Below are 27517 nucleotides of genomic sequence, written 5' to 3'. Positions count from 1 at the left end.
ACATACGCTGAAGTGCAGGGCACCTGGAACTGACGCTCCTACACACTTGTCACGGTATATGCACCACCCAAACTGCAATCACGCACCCTTACGGCGCTCAACCACATACTCTTAGAGACCTCAGATACCATACAAGTGGTGGGAGGGGACTTCAATGATGTTATGGACACCCAACACGATAGATCAGGAGAAGGGGCAAGAGGCGGGACCCAGACGACACTCTGCAGCCAGATGTCCGTCATAGGACTTACAGATATTTGGAGGTGGCTTCACCCGACAACACGAGCATACTCACACTACTCCGGGACACATAAGGTGTTCTCGCGCCTTGACTATGTTTTTATGTCCCGTCTCTACCTAAGAATAGATGATGTTGCAGAATACAGGGCCAGGGGTATATCAGATCATTCACCGTTGTATGTAAGGGTAGGACGAGACCAGGCTAGACACACGGGAACTTGGCGCCTGGCAGCCTGGGATCTACAAAATGCGACTTTCCTTAAAGGTATACGGGCTGACATTAAGGTGTACTTGGCGGAGAATGTGGGCACAGTGGACTCGAAGGTCACCCTGTGGGAAGCCCTGAAGCCGGTCCTTAGGGATAGGATACATTCTAGGCGGGGTGAAGAAAGACGTAAACTCCAGGCAGAGGTGACTGCCCTGGAACAGACGATCCTAGAAAGAGAAAGGGAACATCTCGCCCAAAAACGCGAAGAGACCCTTAGAAAGCTGCTGGATGTCCAGAATCAGTATAGGGAATTAGTGAACGACGAAGCGAAGACACAGGCCCTTGCCACCGTCCACAGGCTGTATGACGTAGGGGACAAGTCCGGGAAGCTTTTGGCATGGCTCAGCAGGAAATAGAGAGCGGCGAGATGGATTGACGGAGTGCAAGCCGGAAACGGGGCTATAGTTCACACGGATAGGGAGATAGCCGAAACTTTTGCCACGCACTTTGAGGAATTCTATGCGGCGCGTGACCTTGCCACACAGGAGGAGGCGCTATGCTACCTAGAAGCGGCAGACCTGCCGTCCCTGCCCCCGAGTCAATGGAGGCCCTGGAGACGGCCATAACGGTGGATGACATCACGGAGGCCATTATCAGATTGAGGCCCGGCAAAACCCCGGGACCCAATGGCTTCCCGGCAGAGCTTTTCAAGCGGACAGCAGACCTACTGTCGCGACATCTTGGGGGACTCTTCGCAGGCACCTTCGAGGAGGGGGAGCTACCCCCTGACTTGGTGAGGGCAACGATTGTCCCGATTTACAAGGAGGGCAAACCACGTGTGGAGTGCGCCTCATATAGACTCATCTCCCTACTGAACATTGAGGTGAAGCTGTTGGCTACCATCATGGCTACCCGACTGTGAGCTGTGATCACAAATCTAGTGCATCTAGATCAATCGGGGTTCCTACCAGACAGGGCCACCAAATTCAATCTTAGAAGGACACATAACTGGCTGCAGGAGGTGCGGGGCCGCGCTGACCCCCACTGGTTCCTCTCCTTAGATGCCGAAAAGGCGTTCAACGCAGTACACTGGCCTTTTCTTTTCGCTGTTCTCAGTAAGTTCGGCTTTGGGCCCAATTTCATTCGGTGGATACGGCTCCTTTACACTGCCCCCAAGGCCAGAGTGCGGGTGAATGGGACTCTATCTCGAGAGTTTCAGATACAGAGAGGTACCAGACAAGGATGCCCCCTGTCCCCCCTCTTGTTCACGCTTACAATAGAGGTACTGGCCGCCAGGGTCCGACAGAACACTGATATCTGCGGTTTTGCAAGAGGCGCCACTGACTCGATGCCTGAGAAAATCTCACTCTACGCAGACGACGTTCTACTCTACATAACAGAACCGGAAACCACGATCCCAGAGCTCTTCCGAGAAATAGCAAGCTACGGCAGGGTGGCCAGGCACAAAATTAACTGGCACAAATCAGTGCTTTATGATCCTGGGGGGTGCGATCGATGGGGATTTCTGCCAGACGACCTTCTGACTACCACTGAGGGCTTTCAATACCTCGGGATCTTCATTACAGTAAATGAGGCCCTGTCCTTTAGTAGGAACGTCGAAAGAATCATACTTAATGCAGTGGCGGATATGAACCGTTGGAGACAGCTTCCGCTGACTCTCTTTGGAAGGGCGGCCATGTATAAAATGGTCACGTTGCCAAAATTCCTCTACGCTCTGCAAAATGAGTACTATCCCATACAGGCGTCGGTCTTCCGTAGGATCCATGCAGATTTGAGATCCTTTCTCTGGTTAGGTAAGCACGCTAGGGTGGCTCTATCCACTCTCCAGAGACATCAGTACAGCGGTGGGATCTCACTCCCGAATCTGGAGGCCTACTACTGGGCGGAACATCTGACACCAATAAATGATTGGCTCCATGCCCCGGCGGATCACCCAACGTACGCTCTGGAGAGAGATACAATGTCGGCCCAAAATTTACTGTGTTTCCTCTATGGGGTTCCGGGACGGACCTCCCTCCTCCCGGCCACGTCGGTGACACTGTACGCGTGGAGGAAGGCTAACCGTCGTATGGGATGGGATAAAAAGCCAACAAGACAGACGCCGCTATGGCATTGCCAGTGGTTAACGGAACTCCACAAACTAAAAGGTTTCCAGAGATGGGATGACATTGGCATCTCCACTATAGGGGATGTCATTGCCAAGGGGGAATTCAAATCGTTTCAGACCCTTAAGTCAGAATTCGGGCTCCACAACACACAACAGTTTAAATATATGCAACTACGACACGCCTGGCAGGCCCAAAAAATCCCGCTCGTAGACATCCCAGAGTATGCACCTCTGGAGGGGAGGCTTTTACAGGAACAGATGCAGGGGAAGGCAGTATCCCTGACATATAAGACTTTGACTAACCATATGCTGGGGGATTTGGCAAAACTCAGGGCCACTTGGGAAGCGGAGGTGGGAGTGATGGAGGACCTGGACTGGGATACAGTACTGATGCATCCACGGGAGGTAGCTATCAAGTCCCGACTACGATTGATTCAACTGAATGTACTCCATAGAACCTACTATGACAGACAACGGCTTTGTAGAATGGGGAAAATTGAGGACCCAAGCTGTCTTAAATGCACTCAGGAGACTGGGGGTTTTTACCACACATTATGGTCATGCAGGGTCATACAAACATACTGGACCCAGGTGTTCAAAGAATTGGATGAGGTCCTAGAGGTCTCAATCACGCAAGAGCCCAAATTAGCTCTATTGGGTATGACTAACGAGGTAGACCTGGCACGCCCCCTTCTTGTATTCCTGGTCTTGGCACTGGTGGTGGCAAAACGAGACATTGCGAAACATTGGGGAGCACCAGAGCCACCCGACATGGGGGAGTGGAGAAGGGGGCTTGACATGTACATGGCAGCCGAACGGGTGACGTATAAGGCTAGGGGCTGCCCTAAAAAATTCCGTAGAATTTGGGCGAAATGGAGAAGGTACCGAGGTCTAGATGGAGGGCTGTGAGTGTGGATACGCTGGTTGAGGGTGGGGGGGAAGTGCCGGGTCTGAGGAATGGTGGCAGGGAGAAGCTGCGGAATGACTAACGCACCCGAGAATTGGGGTGCGGTACTTGGGAAGTGTGGTGATGCGGATATAAAATCGACATAGCGGACGTGGGCGGAGGGGGGGGTGGGTGGGAGGATGTTGCGGCTGCTGGTTTTCTTTCTGCATTTAGTTTGAAGGAACAATTTACCTAAGTTTTTCACTGTTCACAGGGGGGGGGAGCCGGGAGTTTTTCAGCAAAGGAAAAATCTGCAGAGGTTGAGATTGGCCCTTGTACGGTTCTGAAAATACTATGGTCAACATGAAAGCGCTTGATTGAAAATTGCCGCCCGACCTCCGGGGTGTGGGCTTAATGGCCGTGTATCCACCGGTGGGGAATGAGGGGCGCTATCCGTGACAATTGAGGGTGCCTGAGTATTTGTTACTTGATCACTGTGACTCTGCAAAATAAAAAAATAAAAAAAAGAAAGCAGTGGTGTGAATAGTGTCCCAGTCAAACATCAAGCACGTAGACTTGGGTTCCGACTCCCATCGGATCTCACTCCGCCTGTGGGCCTTTCTAGGAAGAGGAAGGAGAAGTTTATATGTTTTTGAGACAAAATGACCAGCCGCCATGATACGTGTCATATGGGTCTTAAGCCAGGGATCATATGGTTTAAGAGAGCGTGTTGATAAGAGGACTTTTAGTTTCAAAAAATCATAAAAATCTATCGATGCCAGATTATGTAGGGCCTGGAGCTAGGAGAACGGTAAAGGGTGTATCCCATCATATAGGTCACTCACCAAATTGACACCTTTCTTGGACCAATATTCCCATTGGAGGAGTTTTCCTTCAATCTTAAGTGAGGGGTTACGCCACGAGGCTACCAGGGTAGTCATTTTAATTTTTAAGCCGGTTTTGTGGGATTGATCGAGCCGTAAGAGGGCACGTCTTGTGTTTAATAAAATGTATTTAGAGTGAGGAAGGTGGGAGAGATCCATAGTGAGTAGGGATGGGAGGGGAACATTATCAATCAGGGATTTCTCAACATCCAGCCACAGCGGGGTGTAGGCCGAGTCTTTAATCAGCCAATGTGCTCCTTGTTTACATAGGAACGCAGTTTGATAATTTCTGAAGCTGGGGAGACCCAGGCCGCCTTTTTCTTGAGATAGCTGTAGCTTCTTCATTGATATCCTGGGTTTCTTCCCCTGCCACAGGAAGGTACCAACAAAATTGTCAACCCTGGTTAAAAAGTCATTGGCAACATACTTGCCAGGTAGTTCACCAGTGGAGCCACCATCATTTTCAGGGTTTCGGCCCTACCCCACCATGAATAATAAACTTTAAACAAAATATCTCCGAATGGACAACCGAGTGCTGTAACCTGCATATAGAATTGTGATCAAGAAATAATTAAAGGGACCTGCAGAGTGGTTCAAAGCTACCTGCTTACTGAAACCAATAAACTGAGTGCCTCTTCCTTACACTTCTTCATCCATCACGCTGCTAACCACTGCACCCCATAACACTGTCCCAACACCTTGGTGATCATCTTACACAAGATGAAAACACTTCCCACAAAGGATCAAAGAAAAGACAACCCACTTCCAGCCATTCAACCTATGCATGCTTCTTATGTAGGCAAGCTATTCTGTGCCCCCACATAGGGGTAGTAAGCACTATATAGCAATACAATCTGACTCAATGATTGTAACCAGCTCCGGTCAGAGACCGTCTTATGAATCTCCTGGAGCTCAGATTCCTCCTCTTTAGGTATAGCGCAACAGCAACCCAACACAGGGTTTCCCGGCGCTTTAGCAACAGATAAGGAGGCTCAGGGACAGGTAAATCAGAACAGCCAAGTTTTCAACTGTCTGCGAAAAGTGGGCAATGAAGTGCAGGATCTTAAGTGTTCTGGAAGAGTATTCCAGAGTTTAGGGCCTAAATGCCCAAAGGAGCACCCTCTAATGTGAGACAGTTTAAATCTGGGAACAGTGCACAGAGATAGGATACTAGAGCGCAGGCAGCCAGCAGGCTGATACGCAGTTATCAAGTTAGTGATATAGAGGGGAGCAGTAGGTGACCTTGCTTTAAAAACATATAATGCCTTGAATTGAATGTGTTTCTCCACCTTTAGCCAGTGCAGCTCACGAAGAGGAGGTGTAGCCGATGCATCTTTAGGTAGTCTGTAAATTGTCGCCTTCCATGGGAAAGCATGAAAGTGTGGATTGCAAAACCACGTATCATCTTTCTGAACTGTTGTTCCAGTACCACTCAACCATACTCCTATGGCCTCTCCTCCCCAAAAAGAATGTTGCTGCTCCTGTCTAGATGAAACAAGCATTAGAAAGTGCAGCAGGTCTTGCTTGCACTGTTATTAAATACCTGTAATGCACACAAGAAGTCACATGGTGGTGCTTTTAATCCAAGCTTCTGAAATTACAGGCACTACTTTGTCACAACAGAGTCGTAAAGTGAATTCAGTGGCACAGAGTGTAAACAGGGTCCCGTCGTTGGCGTGCCACTTCCCTGTAAAGGTTGATCGGTTACATTAGCATGCAGCAATATAAAGCTAAAGCGGCCTGTATGGAGACAGTAACAATTCATGAAGCAGTCTCACCGGTTCATTCCTTTGGGACTCTATATCTTAGCCTCTACTCTGCGAGGTGGTGTTCAGAAAACAATAAACCGTTGCATTTAGACAGAGTACGGGAAACAGAAATATCTTGAACCAAAATATTGTATCAAAAATATCGAGGAGAAAAATATCGTACAGTGGCGGCTCCTCTGTACAGGCGGAGGAGTGTCGCCTTACTGCTTTTAGCAGGATGAGCCTGGTTGGTGAATCGCACTCACCCTCCTTTGCAACCAGCCTCAATTTGTGCCAAGGTCTTTATCTACCACAACCATTGAATATCATTGGCACTTTGTGAATCTTGGTGCTTTTCCTACTTAAAATTTAAAAAATTCATACCTTCAGCTCCCCTTGTTAGATTAGATATTTGACATTTTGTTTATGAAATTTTACTCTGTTTCTGATTTGGTTTGTTATGTTTATCGTTTTGAATTTTGACTTTATTACTGATTTGCAACTTATGATTGTCTGCTTTGTGCCATAGCTAGCAGGGGGTTGTGCTCAGGTTAATTGAGTGATTTTCATGGGTCACCCTGACAAGGGTTGTGACTGTTCCTTGAGGTGGTTAGTCAGCCACCCAAATAATAGTCCAGTTTCTTACAGGTACCAACATGGTGCTTTGATGTCATGTTGGATGCAAGCAACTGGATTCTCCAAGGAAATCCAGGCAAAACCTAATGGCATGCCTGTTGGTTGCACTAGGCTCTTTGGGGAGAAGGCTGATTTGGCACTAGAGCAATATAAAGAAAGTCGCACCACAGCACTGTTGCTAGGTTATCATCAGCCCACCAGTTCCCCCAACAATATAGAAGTTTAGGGGCTACTCAAATGGCTTAACATATAGCCAATCCTCTCAGCCGCAGAAGAAACTGATTCAGACTTTTCATGGCAGAGGACGTAGTGGGGGTTGAAACCACTCACACCAGCAGGGGCAGCAATCTTCTACTTCATCCTCTCCTGGTGCAGTGACCCGAGGATGTTTTTTTTAATAATTCTTTTTATTAAACTTTGCTCTTAGTACCAAGTTACAGTGGTCGATAATCAATAGACAAGTTGGAAAAATGCATTGTGGTGAAAAAGGAAAGATAGCACAACAGTACACAATTGGGTTAAACACGTACATGATTATTCATTTATTTATTTATTTGTGCAATTTGTATAGCGCACAAATACACGAAGATGTCTCGGCGCTGCAAAGACAGTGGAGCAACTGTTGGAATGATTGATTACTGGTTGAAAAGCCACGTTTTCACTAGCTTCCTAAAAAAGGAAGGGAGGGGCTGGCCCTAATGCGAGGAGGTAAGGTGTTCCATAATTTTGCTGCAGCAACTGAGAAGCGTCTGTCACCCCGTGATGATTTCTTTGTACGAGGAACAGTTAGAAGGCGAGCTGAGGAGGAACGCAAGGATCTGTTAGGGATGTACAGGCATAATGATCTTCTCAAAAACTCAGGTCCAGAGTTGTTGGTTGCCCTGTATGCAATGCATAGAGCCTTAAATTTAATTCGGTTCCTGACCGATAGCCAATGAAGTTGGAGTATAATCGGAGAAATGGATTTAAACTTGGGCGTGCCTGACAGTATTCTGGCTGCTGTGTTTTGGACCAATTGCAGCTTGTTCAAAACTTTCTGCTGAGCATTTAGGAGGAGGCCATTGCAATAATTGATCTTAGATAAGACCAGTGTGCACATAAGGATTTTACCTGCGCTAAGAGGGAGGAAAGGGAGGAGTTTCCTAATCATTTTGAGGTTGAAGAAAGATGAAGACACCACCGCATTTGCATGGTGTGTAAATGAAAGCTTATCATCAAACATCACTCCTGAATTCCTAACCTTAGTGACTGGTTGCGGAGGGGGACCCATCTCAGTTGGCCACCAAGTTGGGAACCAGCTGGGGGATAAACTACCGAAGGTCATTACCTCCGTTTTATCGGAGTTCAACTTCAGACAGTTCCGTGACATCCAGGAACTGATTTCTTGCATCCACTCTTGAAAATTTGCTGCCACTTTTGGTCCATCATTGTGGACTGCCAACACGATTTCGGTGTCATCGGCGTAGGAATTTAACCTCATCCCGTAGGTTTTATTGATCCTGGCTAGGTCTGACACGTAGATATTAGATAAGGTCGGACTTAGGGAGGATCCCTGAGGCACCCCGCATGGGAGAGAAAAAATCGGAGAATAAAATTCACCCAACTTAACAGACTGAGTGTGATTAGTGAGGAATGAGGTTAATAAAGCTCTAGTCTTTTGCTCAATGCCAAAAGCAGAGACACGGTCGATCAGGATGGCATGATCAACCATGTCAAAAGCCGCGGACAGATCCAACAGGATCAGGACTGCCGCTCCACCTTTATCCAAGATCATCTTGATCTCGTCCGAGGCCTTAATGAGGGCTGTCTCCATCCCATGCCCTTTCCTAAATCCAAATAGAGTATCATCGAGCAGATTATTGTTATCGGTGAATTGGGCTAGTTGTAAATTCATAATATTTTCAACCATTTTTTATGGGAAAGGGAGACAGGCTATAGATCTATAATTTGTAGGTTCTAACAGATCAAGATTACATTTCTTGAGTAAGGGTTTGATAATAGCCTTTTTCCAAGCTGATGGGTAAACATCGGTGTCAAACATTAGGTTACAAATATCACCAAGGATTCTGGCGATATGGTTCAGAATTAGTTTAAGAATGGAAGGGGGAGAGGGATCCAGGGGGAACCAGATTTTATAGAGAGAACAAGCTCTCGTACCTGCTCAAATGAAAGCTGAGCACGTTCTGAGAATGCGGTGGTGAAGGAGATGTTAAATGAATTGTTAGACGTAGGTGATTCTAAGTTAGCCTGAGTGGCGAAGTTTGAATAAATGTGACTAACCTTCTTTTTAAAGAAATTGGCTAGAGAATTGCATACATTTTGAGAGATTTCTACAGAAGTACCTGTTGGGGGTGGGGAGAGTTTGGTTCCTACCTGAAATAGTTCCTTGGTGGAGTTTTGGGCCAGTTTTATTTTTTGTAAGATAGTATTTACTTTTTTCTGTGACAATAAGATGTTTATATTTTGTCATTGCCTCTTTGTATAGTGTTTTGGTGTTGCTATTATAGTCTTTACACCAGTGTCTCTCTAAATTTCTGCAGCGTTGTCTCTCAAGTCTTAGTTCCTCTGAGAACCACGGTGCGGAATGGACCCTTCAATTAGTGGAGACTTTGTTAGGTGGTGCTAGAGCAGAAAAGGTATCATGTAACCAGGTAGAGTAGTTGTTAGATGCTATTTCGGGGTTTTCTGAAGTTCTATATTGGGAAGAGGAAAGAGATTCTTGCAATAGTTGAGCATCAATGTTATTCCATGCCCGAATGTGTTTAGATATGTGGGAACCCTTACCCCTAGAGTTGGGTTTCCTAATCTGGATGGTGCAGATTATTGCAGCTTGATCTGTCCAGGACAAGGGTATGACTGAGGAGAGAGAGATGTTGCTGTTGTTGGTAAAAAGACCATCCATGATATGGCCCGCTCTGTGGGTGGGGGAAGTGACTAGCTGATGCAGACCTACTGATAGGAGGTCTGTAATAAGAGAGGAGGATTCCTTGTCATTGTGACACTCTAAATGAAAATTGAAATCTCCCAGGATAGTATAATCTGGGGTTCCTGCTGTTGATTCTAGTAAAGTGTGAAGTTCCGCAAGGAAATCAGTTCGCGAGCCTGGTGGGCGATATAGTAGGGTTCCTCTGAAAGATTGATTATTTGAAAGCGGGACTGAGAAAGTTAATGCTTCGCAAGCTGAGAAGTTGGGGGTGTCAGTTTTAATTGCATATTTATCACGATAAATAATTGCTAAGCCCCCACCCTTTTTTTGCGTTCTGTCCATTCTGAATACGCAGTAGCCTTCAGGGGTGGCTGCGCAGAAGTTGGGACCAGAGGAGGAATCACCCTAGGTCTCAGTCAAGAATAGAAAGTCCAAATTCAGACTAATAAGACATTTGTGTATTTCAAGCTTGTGCTTAGAAAGAGAACGAACATTTAAAAGTGCAAAATAAATAATATCTGGTTTTGGTAGGGAAATATGTGTACTAGAAAAGAAAGATGGCCTAATTGGTTCTATATTAAACAAACAGTTTGGGCATGTGGAAAGTGGCTTATTGAATAGTGCATCCTCATTAAAAGGGGAGCAATGATGATTGTTATAGATATTATTTAAATTCATTAGCTGAGTGCTAGTATATGATAGTGATTTTTCGCTTGGAATTATTTTTTGACTGCCAGGGTAACAGGCCGTGGGCCTGGGCGAGGCGCGTACGGGCGCAGACGGGTTTGCCTTTAGCGCGCCAGCGGCGCGCCTGCTGTGCGTTCGCGGCTTTTGCTGCATTTGTAGTGCCCGGGCTGGCTAATAGCGGAGACACTAGACCACTGGCATGCCCAAGATGGCGGCTGTAGATGGCCCTGGCAGGAAGTGAGGCACTCAGAAAAAACGGCTGGCCCCCGGAGTCTCCCTCCACATCAAACAGTCCGCTAATGACTGGCGGTGGAACGGGGAGACTGCAGGGCGCCAAGTGCTCTCAGGGTTGTCTGGTGAGTAATGAGCAAATCTGTTTAGTGGACCAGATGAAAAACGAGTAAACCCAGTAAAGGATCGCCGTAATTGAAGTAAAATACCAAATGATATGTTTAAAAATTACCGCTACAGCATTCAGGTAAAAGCCCAGTGCAACCTGTGCTCTGCATCAATCTTTGCGCGTTCGCGGCTTTTGCTGCATTTGTAGTGCCCGGGCTGGCTAATGGAGACACTAGACCGCTGACCTGCCCAAGATGGCGGCTGTAGATGGCCCTGGCAGGAAGTTGTAAAAATAGTGAAACATTTCCCCTTTTACCGATTAACAGACTCCGCCGCCTCTCCACAAATTGAATTTCGGACGACAATAGCATATATGTCAGGATCCGCCACCAAGAGTGAATAAGTAAGTCCGCATGCATTAAAATCTGAAGCAGTTGAATATTAGATGTCCCCCACGCAAAGTTAGAAACAGTGTTTCTTTACTTTTACAGAACAAATTAGGCGCCCTTTCAGAGCTCGAAGTGATAAGAAACTTCCTATGCACAAGTTTCAATAAGGTAACACTTTACCAAGAACTGACATAATTTAAACAGAAGTAAGGTGAAGGTCAAACATTGAATTGTTCCTTAATTATGTACACACAGGTACCCGGTAAAGGCCCTGAGGAAAATCCCGTCAAAAGAGAACACGGGGTTGGAAACGCGTCGGCTGTTACATGAACTTCCTATACTCGCAAAGGGCTATAAATAGAATAATGTATAAACCGAATCAATTAATAATTGCCCCTGTGAGATCAGTCCTTAAACATCTGAAGAATAAATCGCTTTTTAGGACTGTATTGAATTAGTTATTAGGGTACTCTTTATGATTTGATTTTTGAAATTTACTGTATAATATGTCAAATATTTAATTGGGTTATGTATAAATTGTATATAATTGTGTGTAATGAATTGATTTTTTATATATATGTATGACAATGTGAAAATCTTGGACTACTTCAAATGCGTATAAAGTGATGAATAACTTAAACGTCCAACTAATTGATCAATACCCAATAATTAATTATTTAGGGTATGTAATCTGCTTTCAATAAAAGAATAGCAGGATTCAATCGTGACCGGGTGTCCTTTGAGTATAAATATTATTGTATTGTCCTACCCGGTCCCGTATAGGACAAAACCCCTTCACTTTTCAAACCTGGCAGGAAGTGAGGCACTCGGAAAAAACGGCTGTCCCCCGGAGTCTCCCTCCACACCAAACAGTGCGCTAATGACTGACGGTGGAACGGGGAGACTGCAGGGCGCCAAGTGTTCTCAGGGTGGTCTGGTGAGTAATGAGCAAATCTGTTTAGTGGACAAGACGAAAAACGAGTAAAACCAGTAAAGGATCGCCGCAAATGAAGTAAAATACTTAATTATATGTTTAAAAATTACCGCTGAAGCATTCAGGTAAAAGCCCAGTGCAACCGGTGCTCTGTATCAATCTCAGAGCCCCCTCCCGCCTCCCTATATTTCCGCCATGGTCTCCAAATCTTTTCCTATTTCTTCCTGCGACCCGAGCATTTTTGATTCGCTTTCTGAGACCTGGAGCCAACTAATATGAGACAGAGTCCAATATTTCCTTCCAAGCTGGAAAACTATCACATCAGACAATTGGGGTTTACAAATGTTCAAAGGGGCAATGCCCTGCCTTTCATTTTGTCCCCTCCTTAAACCTGCCTACCCCCACAAGGCGGACTCAGCAGACCATGCCTCAATTTTAATGCAGGAAGTCAATCTCATTCTGGTGACTTTATACTTGTTTTTTAATTGATAATGTAGCACCCTATAGATGGATTTAAAACACTAATTAGTGCTGTTAGAGGAAACAATATTTGTTATTTATGGATTTTCACTTATATGGGAAGGAAGAGATGTTTTTATTTATATTAAAATATTGCAATATTTTTAATAAATATATTTACCTGTGTGATTAGGTAGATATATTTCTTAGTGGTATTTCTGGAACACGTTTCTAAGGGCATTTTGAAAGGTTTTCTTTTTCTTTGGGTTAAATTTCTGACAAAAAATGGAAGAATTATTTCTTTAATTGTATCTCTTTGTTCCATTTCTAATGCTTCTACAAAGTGTATTTCGACTTAAATAACTTTGTGCCCCATTAGGATGGCGGACGGAAAACCACCCCGACCACCATGAAGGCGGGAAACAACCGCCCGCCGGGACCGCGGATAAACCTGCGGTCAGATTAGGAACAACCGCCAAAAAAGACTGACCGCGGCAGTAGCGGGCCAACAAAAAACGCCCTACGTGGGTGGTGACGTCCAAAAAAAGGCGGCGGCGGTTGGAAACGCAGCGTAAAAGCTACAACCCGCCGCAAGCAAAGCGGAGACACCGCACAGGAAATTAGTATATCCCCGATGGTCCCGCGGTACGAACCGCTGTTTCCGACCGCCACGGTCACACACACCAGTGAATGGGAGAGCCAGCGGGAGGGCTGGAGCATGGCCACCGCTGCGGACAATCCTCATAAAACATGGCGGACAATGCAAAAATACCACAAAAAAGGCAAACAGTGCACATAAAAAATGTAGCCATGCCCCCCAAATACACAAACCACATCCAAATGAAAAAAATCTCTAAATGCCAAACAAAAACATACAAATTCCAGGACAACTCCCACAACACACCTGACAGCAATACCCCATTATGACACACCCACACAGCTGAGTATAAAACCGTCCCCTTCACTGACCACAATCCTTTGCAACACTCCAGAATCGAAGGGCACACACCAGACCTGACAGGAGAGACAAGACAACACAGAACACCCACCACCACCACCATCACACCAGCACCAACAATCCCCCAGCACATAACACACCTCACACAAAAACACCACACCCACCACCTACACCCCTGCACCCACAAACACTTCAAACACCACACACCATGACATCACAGAACATGCCCACATTCACACAGAGTGAATTGACAGTCATGGTAAATGAGATAGTGAGAGTGGAACCACAACTGTTTGGTAGCCTGGTCCAACAGACGCCATTAGCCACATGGACACAAATGTGGGAAAGGATAGTTCAAAGAGTCACTGCAGTAGGGACCACCCCCCTGATCCAAGAAGGAGATCATGAAGCGGTGGCATGATCTGAAGAGGGTTGTCAAAGAGAGGAGGAGCAAGAACTGGGAGCTGGCTAACCAGACTGGCAGTGGCCCTCCCTTCCCACAGAAAACATTCACACCATGGGAGGAAAAGGTGCTTGCCATACTGCATCCTGAGAGTCTCACAGGAGTATCCGGGGGAGTGGAGGCTGGTAAGTACAAACAAATGTTAACCAACACACCGATATGTACTGTCTTGCACAAACAAAAGCCCACACCACCCAAGACAAATCCCATCACACACCCACCAAAAACCTGTCTCACAGATCCAACCTTCACTCACTCCCATTTACCCTAAACATAGCCACCAATATTACCATGAGAGCATGAGCACAGGCAGCCTGTACTACTCCTCCCACCACACTCCCTGGCCCACCCCACCGGAGCAGGAAAGAGCACACCCCCACCCACAAGCAGTTGGAAGCCATTGCATTGTCCACCCTCACCTTACAGGTAGGTAGCCATCTTGCTTGGGAGGCCTGTATGGGGGAGGGAGGCCTGTACTCCTACTCCCACCATGCCCTCTGTCCCACACCCCAGCAGGATAGAGCCCTCCCCCTCCCAGGAGCACTTGGAAGCCATTGCAGTGTCCACCCTTACCTTACAGGTAGGTAGGCATCTTGCTTGGGAAGCCTGTATGTGGGAGGGAGGCCTGTACCACTACTCCCACCATGCGCCCTGTCCCACACCCCAGCAGCATGGAGCACTCCCTCCCTGCCATGAGCACCTGGAAGCCATTGCAGTACACCAAACAAACTTACAGGTAGGTAGCCGTCTTGCTTGGGAGGCTTGTATGTGGGAGGGAGGCCTGCACTACTACTCCCACCATGCCCTCTGTCCCACACCCCAGCAGGATAGAGCCCTCCCCCTCCTAGGAGCACTTGGAAGGCATTGCATTTTTCACCAAACAAACTTACAGGTAGGTAGCCATCTTGCTTGGGGGGCCATCTTGCTTGGGGGGCTTATATGTGGGAGGGAGGCCTGTACTACTACTCCTGACATGCCCTCTGTCCCACACCCCAGCAGGATGGAGCCCTCCCTCCCACCCACAAGCATGTGGCAGCCATTGGATCACCCTCATCAAACGTACAGGTAGGTAGCCATCTTCCCTGGGAGGCCTGTTTGGGGGAGGTAAGCCTGTACCACTACTCCCACCATGCGCCCTGTCCCACACCGAGCAGCATGGAGCCCTCCATCCCTCCCAGGAGCACCTGGAAGCCATCGCAGTACACCAAGCAAACTTTCAGGTAGGTAGCCATCTTGCTTGGGAGGCTTATATGTGGGAGGGAGGCATGCACTACTAATCCCACCATGCCCTCTGTCCCACACCCCAGCAGGATAGAGCCCTCCCCCTCCCATAGCACCTGGAAGCCATTGCATTGTTCACCAAACAAACTTACAGGTAGGTAGCTATCTTCACTGGGCTGGCTGTTTGTGGGTGAGAGACTTGCATCACTACACAAAGCACCAATTGCATGCAATGCATCAATACCTGACATGTACGAGTAATTGATGTACCTCTGCACCATGTAATGAGGCACAGTATTGCACATAATAATAATAGTGAAGATCTCTCAATTGTGTAGTGTACAGACAGTGGATGACACGCAGCTAACAGAATACTTGCACAGTGCCCAACACTGACCATTCCCCATCGAATCCACAGGTGATGAAGAATTCACTGCTGAGAACAACGACGACCAGCAGAGCCAGTCTCCACCCCCGGTACATGGACTCTCGGGTGTTGACTCCCAGGATAGTTTGGACGATGAGCTCCAGGCCGACCCATCTGGTGTGCCAGGGACCAACAGGTCCCAGGCCCCCAAACTCCCCACCACCACGTCAGCTGCAACAACAACAGCACAGCAAACCCCTGCAGTCACGGCCTGTGCCTCCACCGCTGCCACCTCCACCACCACCTCCACCTCCACCTCCACCGCTACCACCACCACCACCACCACCACCACCACCACCACCACCACCACCACCACTACTACCTGCAGCACCCTCCCTGTCCCAGGGGATGACCAGGCCACACCAACAACTGTGGATAGCAGGAAGAGTGTGCGGGGACCCACAGTGGTGAGGCAACAGGTCCATGGCAGCAGGGCAGGTGGGAGGGCAGGGTCACCCCCAGACCTCAGGAGGTTGGCACACCATCCCTGGACCACTTCACCAGAGTCATCCGGGCATATGAACAGGTCCAGGGACAAAGTGGCCGGTCTGACAAACTATTACGTGAGCTCATCCTGCTGATGAGGTCCATCGACACACGCATTGGACAAATGGTGGACCGCATGCCCCAGCAAGTGGCGTTACTGATGGACAGGCCTGCGTCCCAAACAACACCTCCGCAACCCTCTGTTGTGCTGCAAGATGACAATGCACCATCCTCCCCTGCAGCCACAGAGAGGGGTGAGTCCTCAGACGCCGCTGGCCATGCAACAGCCCCCCCCCCCACCACCAAAGCTATCAAGGGGGCGTCCAAAGAAGAGCCTGGGAGTCTCTGGGGGCAAAGCACCAGCCACACGCCAGTCACGGAGCCAGCCCTGATGGCAACCCTCTTCCCCACTGCATTGACTGTTTGCACTGTCCTTCCCCACACTGCCGTGTGAATGGCACCTGTCTGTTGGACTGGGTCACCACATCGATGTGGTGTCTATTCTTACATCTCATTTACCATGACTGTCAACTCACTGCTCCATCACCACCTTCATGTAAATATGCCCGCACCCCTCACACGTCAACTTTGTAAATAAAATACCTTACACACTTCAATTGGTGCAGCTTTGTCTTTAGTGCAATATTTACAGTGTTCAAAATGTCCATGATGTATCCAAAAGATGTACAGTATGTAGGCCTGTATAATTTTGAGGCACCTAGGGAGACACAACAGAACAACAGTCACTGGCGTTAGTGTGGCATCACAGACATAACAATACACCTAACATCCACATAAGTCTACAGGCAGACAACACAATGTGCAACAAGTGTCAACAAACAGAGTTCTGTATACGTTCACATGTAAAATGTCACTGACACATTTCCACACACAGGTGACTCAACATGTGCCTGTTTGTGCCATCCGCACATAGCACTTCACAACAACAGCAATCACACCAGACAATGTACAAGTCGTACCTCGTCACCCACCTTCAAGTGAAGTAGCGGGTGAGGAGCTGTTGACGCATGTCATCTCCTTCCTCCTCTCCACTGTCCTCATCACTGGACTCAGGGCCCTGAACAGGCGGGGGCCTGGGGTCCTCACCATCATCCAGGAGCAGGGGAATCCCCTTGTGAATGGCCATGTTGTGGAGCATACGGCATGCCACAATGATCTTGCAGACCTTCCCAGGCGAGTATGACAGTGCACCTCCAGTCCTGTCAAGGCAGCGGAATCTTGACTTGAGCAGGCCAAAAGTCCGCTCAATGACTCGACGGGTCCTGCCATGGGCCTCATTGTACCTCACGTCAGCCGGGGTCCTGGGATTCCGTAGTGGGCTCAGCAGCCATGGACGGCTGGGATATGCAGAGTCACCTGTGAATGACAAACACACATTGCAATATTGCACAGGCAGAGGGCAGCAGCTCACACACACAGCACACCATATCACTAGACATACTCACCCAAAATCCAAGCACGTTCGGGAAGCAGATTAGCCACCAGCCTGGGCACAATGCTGTTCCTCAGGATGTAGGAGTCATGGGCTGAGTCGGGGAATCTGGCACACACATGCAGCATGATCATGTCCGCAAGGCACACCACCTGTACATTGATCGAGTGATAATCTTTTCGATTCCTAAAAATGTGCTCAGTCGCCTGTGGTGGCACCAGACCAACATGGGTGTAATCGATGGCACCAACAACATTGGGGATGTTCCCAAGCGGATAGAAGTCTCCCTTCACAACGCCCAATTCTGCTCCCCTGGGGAAATGTATGTATGTGTCCTTATAGATCATCATGGCTGCAAGTACATCCCTTAGCACCAGGCTGAACATGGGTTGCGACATCCCTGCAGAGCTGGCCACAGTCTCCTGGAAGGAACCAGTTGCAAAAAAATGGAGGGCTGCCATCACTTTGTACGTTGGTGTGAAAGCAGTTGGGTAGTGGCGACGAGGCTGCAGGTGGGGCTCCAACAGGCCACAAAGGGTCTACATGGTGGGTCTGTCGAGGCGGAATTTTTGAATGATCGCAACATCTTCCATGTCCTCCAGCAGTGTCAAGTGACGTAGGAGATTAGGCCTCCTCCTAGTTGAGAAGAACATGGACACATGTCAATGACAACCTTCATGAGATGCCCACAGCACATCCCGTCAAGGATGTCATGGAAAAAGAAGGACTGCCAATATGAAATGCGTGACGCTCCAGGTTACATGGGTGAACATTTGAGACACACAGAGGGCACACCTCTCCATTTACCATGCACAAGTGCCGCAAACAACACATAGGTCAATGTGAATGCACACATACTGAACCCCACATTTAACATGTGTACGCCTTGTAGCGTACCATCCAGGCAATGTGTGCAAAATTAACATGACTGTTTCCTATTCATCTGCTGTACCTGTCACACCTCAATGCATCATGTAAACTTGGCACACATCCACAACACAATGTTCACAGTAGGAGGCGAACTGTCATTTGTGTGCATGATTAGATATGAAAGCACAAGTAAGTGACAACACCATACAGTGAGACAAGCCTTCACAAGGACAGCAATGACACACAACACATTGATCTGTTACACATTGTTGAGTCCACTACAACACTGCCACGCATCATCAACCATCAAATGCATAATTGACATGGCAGAGAGCACAGACCAATGTACGTCACACATAGCCAATCATGGCACGTGCGTCCACCTGTGGATTTGATGGAATAATGGCATTGTGTGCACGATGATGTGCCCTTAACCATGTCTCCGCTGTGTACTGTAGAAGTGTTCACGATGGACATTGCCATTGCATGTGACCCAAATAGCGGTAGGCACCGGCGGTGTGACACCAGCACCACCCCCTTCACAAGTGCGGTAGTCATTGGCATGGAGACATGGGTAGATGGCGGTGGGCATGCTCCACCACCCAAATCACTCTAGCTACCGCCTGGCCCCGGCGGTGTGACACCAGCACCACCCCTTCACAAGTGCGGTAGTCATTGGCATAGAGACATGGGTAGAAGGCGGTGGGCATGCTCCGCCACCCAAATTGAGGCAGCTACCGCCTGGCCCCGGCGGTGTGACACCAGCACCACCCCCTTCACAAGTGCGGTAGTCATTGGATTGGAGACCTGGGTAGATGGCGGTGGGCATGCTCCGCCGCCCAAATTGCAGCAGCTACCGCCTGACCCCGGCGGTGTGACACCAGCACCACCCCCTTCACAAGTGCGGTAGTCATTGGCATGGAGACATGGGTAGATGGCGGTGGGCATGCTCCGCCACCCAAATCACGGTAGCTACCGCCTGGCCCCGGCGGTGTGACACCAGTATCACCCCCTTCACAAGAGCGGTAGTCATTGGCATGGAGACATGGGTAGATGGCAGTGGGTATGCTCCGCCACCCAAATCGCGGCAGCTACCGCCTGACCCCGGCGGTGTGACACCAGCACCACCCCCTTCACAAGTGCGGTAGTCATTGGCATGGGTAGATGGCGGTGGGCATGCTCCACCCCCCAAATTGCGGTAGCTACCGCCTGGCCCTGGTGGTGTGACACCAGCACCACCCCCTTCACAAGTGCGGTAGTCATTGGCATGGAGACATGGGTAGATGGCGATGGGCATGCTCCGCCATCCAAATTGCGGCAGCTACTGCCTGACCCCGGCGGTGTGACACCAGCACCACCCCTTCACAAGTCCGGTAGTCATTGGCATGGAGACATGGGTAGATGGCGGTGGGCATGCTCCGCCACCCAAATCGCGGCAGCTACCGCCTAACCCCAGCGGTGTGACACCAGCATCACCCCCTTCACAAGAGCGGTAGTCATTGGCATGGAGATATGGGTAGATGGCAGTGGGCATGCTCCGCCACCCAAATCGCGGCAGCTACCGCCTGACCCCGGCGGTGTGACACCAGCACCACCCCTTCACAAGTACGGTAGTCATTGGCATGGGTAGATGGCGGTGGGCATGCTTTGCCACCCAAATCGCGGTAGCTACCGCCTGGACCCGGCGGTGTGACACCACCACCACCCCTTCACAAGAGCGGTAGTCATTGGCATGCAGACATGGGTAGATGGCAGTGGGCATACTCCGCCACCCAAATCGCGGTAGTTACCGCCTGGCCACGGCGGTGTGACACCGCCATGGGGCATTGCCTAGAGCCAATGGGAGCGATGATTGTGGTGGCAGGATGCAGTTTCGAAAATCGCGGAAGGCGTGCTCCGCCACCGCAGAGGCGGTCATTGGATGGGTTTGAAAGATGCACCATCGCGGTAGAGCACCCCGGGCCACTGTGGTGCATCACCACCATGGAGCATTGCCTACAGCCAAGGGAGCGATGATTGAGGGGGCATGATGCAGTTTTGAAAATCGCGGAAGGCGTGCTCCGCCACTGCGGAGGCGGTCATTGGATGGGTTTGAAAAAGGCAGACCTGAACAACCAATTGTTGCAGCTTGGCACCTAAGAAATTATCCCAGGGGGCTATAAATCTGTGGGAGTGAGCCTCACATTTCCTCTGCTCACAGAGCATGCTGCCTTCGACCCTCTCCTGCTGCTACCTCCAGAGCATGCTGCCTTGGACCCTCTCCTGCTGCTGCCTCCAGAGCTTGCTGCCTGGGACCCCTCACCACCCACTTCCACCACAGGTGTTCCATGTCCACAGGGATGGCAAGGACAGAGAAGATCCGTGCCAGTCCATTCACAAGCGAGGAGCTGGAGGTCCTTGTAGACGAGGTGCTGGCACAGTACCCAAGGCTGTATGGGGCACCCAATGTTGTGGTAAGTCATCGTAAAGGTTTGCATGCAGGCTGGGCACTGTCATGATGTGTGTGTGTTATTCCTTTATGTGTGCCCAGCTGTGTATGTGTATGGTCATCCTGTGTTGGCCCTTAGTCTTGGTCCCATGACCTACATGAGATGTGTGCTTTTGGGTAGTCAAGAGGTGTGCAGTTTGAAGGGTGTAACTTTGTAGTGGGTGTGGATGTGTGTGTGCCCCTGGATTGTGAAAGACACACGTGTCACCCAGGAGTTATGTGCTTGTTGTTTGTATTGTTGTGCCCTGTGGATATGGTTCTATGGACATGTGTGAGTTGTCTGTTGTGCAGTGTGTTGGTGTGTCCGTGCTGTTCTGTCTGCCTCCACCTTGTTGTTTTGGTCACTTATGAGTGTGCAAAGTGTGTGACTTGCACATCAGTGTTGTGTTTGTTTGATCATCCGTGTGTCTTGAGTGTGTTTGTGTAGACTGTGTGGCCCTGCTGCTCCACACTGCCATTGTAGTTGTGTTTCTCATGCATTGCATCCACATGGTGCCTTTTCTCCTCCTGTATGGCATGGTGTGGGTGGAGTGATGCCATCCCCTATGTGTGCCACTTATGCCTACCCATTGTGGATGTGCACTCCCTCGATTTGTGTATGGTACACCCCTTCCATGTCTACTACTGACAAGCAAGTCAGTTCACTTTGACATCAGCTGTCCCCTTGTTTTACATGTGTGTGTGCCTCCCCATCACTTCATTTGTGAGATGTTGCTTGTGGTGCAGTTGTTGGGCCAAGAGTGTTGTTCCACTCTGGACATTGCCCCAATGGTTTATGTGTGCTGTTATTGTGCTATTAATGAGTCATGATTGCTCATGTGCACTTCAGCTGTGCGTGCTGCCTACTGCTCTGGTCAAGATGGTTCTGCTCTTGTATCCCAGAGTGGTGCATCTGTTGTTGTTGTGTTGGATGTATGTGTGTTGGCTGCGGTATTGCTTCACTTCCTGGGTGTGCTGTTGTGTTTGTGCTGTGCTGATTAGTGTTGTGTGTGTTGAGTTGTGTCAGTCATGTCTGTGTGTGACTGCTCTGCTTGTTGGGCACACACTGCTTGTTGTGCATACAGTGCTGTGTGTATGTGGCCTTGGCATTGCCTGATGTGCTTCACCTGATATCCTGTGGTGTTTGTTCATTTTTGATTTCATGTGCTTCTGTGGTTGGTTTCATGTGGCAGTGTAATTCTGTGCTGGTCCACTTCTTGTGTGATTTGTGGTATGTTGTGTGTGGTTTTTTTCCTGTGTGTTGAGGTTGTGCACTCCTGTTGTGTCTGTGCTCCCATTGCCTTTCCACAGTTTGGCTGACAGGGTATGTCTGTTTCTGATGTGGTTCTGTGTGTGTTCCTGTAGTGTTTGTGCGTTGTTTTTGGGCAGGCATCCCTGTGTGTGTGTTCTGTTTATGGCTACACCCAATTAATCAATCAATCAATCATTACATTTATAAAGCGCGCTACATACCCGTAAGGGTCTCAAGGCGCGGGGGGGCGCTACTGGTCGAAGAGCCAGGTCGTGAGGAGTCTTCTGAAGGCCAGTAGGTCCTGAGTCTGTCGTAGATTGGTTGGGAGAGTGTTCCAGGTCTTGGCGGCGGGGTAGGAGAAGGATCTTCCGCCGGCTGTGGTTTTCCGGATCCGAGGGACTGTGGCGAGGGCGAGGTTGGCTGAGCGGAGGCTTCGGTGGGGGTGTGGAAGTTGAGTCGGTTGTTGAGGTAGGTGGGTCCGGTGTTGTGTAGTGCTTTGTGTGCGTGGATGAGGAGTTTGAAGGTGATCCTCTTGTTGACGGGGAGCCAGTGCAGGCCTCTCAGGTGTGTGTTTGTTTGTGTGTTTATGTGCTGGCAAGTATTGGCAGCCTTCAGTGTGTGAGGCACTGGTGTTGTGTGTTCCTTGTCAGCCACTCCTGCAGTGGCTGTCTCCCTGGTTGTTTGTTGTGTGGTGCAGGGTGTGTATTGTGCTTGCTTGTTGCTGTGCTTGTTGATTGTTGCTGTGCATGGGGGTGCACAGATGGGCACCTGGCCTGTGACTTGATGGGGTGTGTTGATGTGTGGTTGGGGGAGATGTGTCCCAGTGGTCTTTGTGCCCTGCCCATGACTTGGACTGGCCCTGCCTTCTGCATTGTGCGCATGTGTTGACCGCTGCGGTGACGTGACCGGGACGTTGCTGCAGGTTCGTGGTCGATGTTTGTCCAGGATGCAGTGGGGTGACATGGTGGCAGGTGGGTCATGTGTGGGTGCCCTTGTGGATGTGTTGTTGTCCCCAGCAGGCTGTCTGTTATGGTTTTGGACCATGTGTCAGCCCGTGTGTTATGTGTTGTATTTGTGTATTTGCGTACCTGAGGCGGAGACCGCGGCGGCCCATTAGATGATAGTGGTGTAGCAGGTACAGCATTGGAAACACATGTAGAGCTGGGTCTATGGCAGTCGTGACCGAGTGGTGTGGACCTGGTCTCTGCTATCGCGCTCCGCTGTCAAGTTTCCGCCTTCTCTGGTTGGGCAGTGTCTCCGCTGCAGTGTGTCTGCCTGTTTGGACCATCCTAATTTGTGGAGCGGGGCGGATGTCATTCCGCACGGTGGTGAATCTCCATTGGCTCCCATCGCCGCGGTGGCGGGCACACTTTGATGGCGATGCGCGGCGCTCCGCGGCGGACGGGAAATGGCCTATATTTTGCTATATTAATATGGTGGACGTGAGTACCGCTGCTCGCGGGCGGAAAAAGGCGTTTTTCTGCCCCGCCAGCACCGCGGTGGTGCCACCACACGCCATCCTAATGGGCCCCTTTGTTTTTAATGTGTAGAATATACCCCAGTTACTTTGAACGTCTTAATGTTTCTTGTAGTCCATACCAGAATATATTTCTGTATTCAGTTTAAATGACTCCCTATGGAAACTTGTGACAGGAAAAGAATAAACGTAGTTTAAAAAGACTAACTTAATCAGTACAATATTATAATTTAGACTGTATTTTGGTATTTACATAACTTCACAAATACATGTCAGTATTGTTTAGAAATCTCTGCTGCGTGCAAAGACATGTGAATAGCTATCTACTGGTCACAACATAGTAAACAACGTATTTTATACTAAATTATTGCTTAAACAAGAATTTAAAATAAATAGTTATTCAAGTATGTCACATGTTTTAATTTGATTCTGCAACTAAATGTGTTCATGGGATTAGTTTTTTTTAATACAATTTGACCTTCTTACTCAGTAGAATCATAATCAGAATAAACTTTTTGTTGATCTAAATAAATAGACCATAAAAGAACAGTGAGAGAAACAAACAATAAAATGCGAATATTATCCATAAGTGTCTTGAACAAAATAAAAGCAAGACTTAACAAGCATTGGCATAGCCAATAGGTCTCGCCCTTGGGACCTTTTAAGTGGTTAGGCATTGAGCACATGCATACACAGGAGGAAGGACACTGACAGCGATAGGTGTGGGGGCAGGGAGAGAGCAGGAGACAGAGAAAAATAAGGAGAGATAGAGGAACAAAGAGGAGAGGAAAAGAAAGGTACTGTAAGAACGTGTGAAGAAACATGCAAATTAGTGACATCCCTCCTGAGTTGGCGAGCAAACAAGGAAGCTAGTTTATAGGATTCTCACATCCAAATTGAACTCACCCTTTATGGTTCTTGATTAGTAGGCCTCACCAGGCCTCAGTCGTGCTTCCCTACACTGAACAGGCTCTGCCAGGTAAACAACAGCAAAGTGTCCATGCCCTGCTGATACCATATTAACATAAATATTAATCAGCCGAAGAGACCACTCAGCATGAGCGAAACCAAAGCCTAAAGAGACAGCGGGTGGACCCGTCAGTGCCATTGCCGGAGGGGAAGATTAAGTAATTTGCCCAGAATCACAGGATGTTGAACCAACGCTAAGACTTGAACCTGGTTCCAAAGTTAGGAACTCAGCAGCTCTAGTCATTACAACACATCCTCTCCCCTCTTTCATGGTTAGTACTTGGTTCTGTTTTAGGCGGCGCTAATAGGACAAATGGGCTGGTGCAAGCTACCCCCTGACAGGAGCTCCAGGACTTCTTTTTTTATTTTTTATTTTTTTTACAAATTAACCACTACTGTGGGGAGTAACTTCTTATGGATGAATGAACTGAATATGGCGCTTTGACATATAGAAGCTTCATTATGTCATCTGCTATTTATACCGGGCTAGTGATTGCCGACTTCCGGGTTGTTGTGACACCGGCTCTTTAAAGCTACTCCTGTGTGAGATGCTACTGTAAGCCACCCTGAAGGGGGGGCGAGCATCACGGCGAAAGGTACTCTTTATTGCTGTTACACAGCCTCATGGGGCAGTTCGGTGCCTGTTAAAGCTTGGTGACAGCTTTCCCACTGTGGTGTCCTTGAATCCCTAGCATTGGGGTGGTAATGGAACGTTGTATTCGTTAACTTACGATATGAAGAGCATTTATGAAACGTTTCTTTACAGCAGTAGGTCTACCGGCACTTTATAGCAGATGTTTAATGCTACACGCCGGTGCAACAGTACTCATTTTATAGTCCTCCGGGAGTGAAAGGCAGGGTTATAACCTGTCACCATAGAGTGCGGGGAGGGGGCATGGGATGTATTAACCTAGTGAGACATTATACCCTCGCAATATAACATTGGGCGTCGTCACTACCAGCGGCTGCGTCTCTAAAGGTGAAGCTGGGGTCTCTCCCAGCTACCCCGCGTGTCCCTGTTCCCCCCGCCTGCAGGCGGAGCTCAGTTAAGGACGGGGCTCCCGTCTCTCACGTCCTGCAATGACCCTGAGAGACACATTTAACCGGTGCAGACACCAGCGCAGGCATGAAGCATATGGAGCCTGCGCGCTCCCCCGGATGGTGTCCTCATCCCGGCATCACGTGCTGGGGAATTAACCACATCCCTAGACCTGACTTAGAGGGCCAGTGAAAGAAGTTCTCCAGAAAGCATGCCGGCTTGCGCGCGCCCGTGCACATCTCTTTACAGGGCCGACAGAAGATGTGCACGCAAGGACTGGCTTTACTGGCGCCGCAAAAAAAAGTCCACTGAGTATCACGGCACCAGTAAAGGGGCCAATACCCGCGTGCACATCCTCGGTCTCGTTTGTCTCCCTGCGTGCACGCTGGAATCGTATCGATTCCAAAAGGCCTCTCATGGTAGAGCAGCGCATGTGCTGCTAACGCCAGACCGTGATCTAAAAAGCACTATCATGCCTAGACAACCCCCAGTGTAAAGTCTCCCGGGGGCAACATTACATAAAGAAGTTTAAATCAAAAGGGGTAAGGAAGGAGAACACAAATCTCACCATAGATTCCGCTATGGGCTCCTACCTACCTATCCGCTCCGAGAACTAAGATAAACTTGGGGGTGGGGGGGTAATGCCAACAGAAAGTAGGTACCGGGCCTGACCAAATTGTGACCCGCAGTAGCTGGCATGATTTTGGATTCATAACTCTGAGGACCAGAACCTTGGTCTCACACCTCATTTGAGGAAGCGATACAAAGGCCCTCAGCCCTGTGTTATTTAGAATGGCAGAAGGGCCACGAAGGGACTTTGGCTGAAGTGCGGGTGACAATATTAAAAATCAATAGAAACAGTCAACTCGCATTGAGCACAAATCTCTAGAAAAATAAAATTATAAAGTGCAAAGCCAAAATATGACCCCCCAATACAAGAGCTCTTCCCGCAGGCATTAAAATATATCTAAAATGCAAATTACTGGGAGCTGCATAGAACATGATGTTGTGAGGTGTTGGTCATCGCTCAGGGCTCGAGGATAGCATACCTTTCCCTCCCCTGGGACCTCTTAATCTTTGTTACCAATCTTGGATAGATATAAAGAGTCATTATGATTTCATTGGAAGCTAAACGTTGAAGAGAGTAAAGTGCTTATGTGCAGTGTCTTAAGGAGAGTTTATTCCAGAGGGCTTCAATGCTACATGCTCTGGGTTTAGAGTCAAATCTACAAAACAACATAGGGTGTAAACCTCTGATTCTTACTCCGTGATTGTGAACGTCCTCTTGGTTGTGGACAATGCATTATACCAGAAGATCAACATTAAAAAGAATGGTAGTTTCTACAAAGATGTAGCAATTGAGAGCTGCCCCAGGGAGGCATGCCACTTACTATGTACACGCAGCTGCTTCCAAAAACGGAAAGGTAAAGCCACATATGAAAAGATTTACCCATTTTGTTTCCATAGCTTTGTTCTGGTAACTGTACTGGGTGCATTAAACTCAAGACGGAAATCACCTCACACATCCAGAAAGTACTTAAATGGGAAGCAAAGAGTTGCGGGATTAATCTGAAGCAAGTAAAATGTACGAGAAAATACAAACTCTCATGAGGCATGTTCGTTATCACATGCAACATGTGAGAAAAATGTTGCAAAAAATTTAGCAAACACTCCAGTGAAACCAGAAGTTTCCTAGCATCAAACTCAAGCACTGCACTTCCAAGGCTAAACTTCGCATGATGACACCACCAGAACTAAAGAATACTTCAACTTCTGGAAGCAAGGCAGATTTGTCTTGCCATGCTTTAAATCCCAGATCAAACTCATCCAGATACTCTTCGCCATCTGTTTCAGCAAAGTAGTTGAAGAAAAAGTACATTTCACTTCTCAAGGCTAAAGATGCTACTTAAGCAGGATGAGGAAGAGGAAAGCAAGAAAGGAGATCTGCAGAATGTTCTCTCTGCTCTTTGA

At 48.5% G+C, this 27517-nt stretch overlaps 1 pseudogene; it reads left to right on the top strand.

Moving 5' to 3' along the window:
* The first annotated feature begins 1049 nt into the window (after positions 1 to 1049).
* On the top strand, positions 1050 to 27517 carry LOC144766061 (UPF0711 protein C18orf21 homolog; annotated as a pseudogene).

This window comes from Lissotriton helveticus, chromosome 1_1, assembly GCF_964261635.1.
Source record: "Lissotriton helveticus chromosome 1_1, aLisHel1.1, whole genome shotgun sequence".
Taxonomy (NCBI): domain Eukaryota; kingdom Metazoa; phylum Chordata; class Amphibia; order Caudata; family Salamandridae; genus Lissotriton; species Lissotriton helveticus.
Note: the sequence above shows the minus strand (reverse complement) of the source record. Positions and strands in the feature narration are given on the sequence as shown.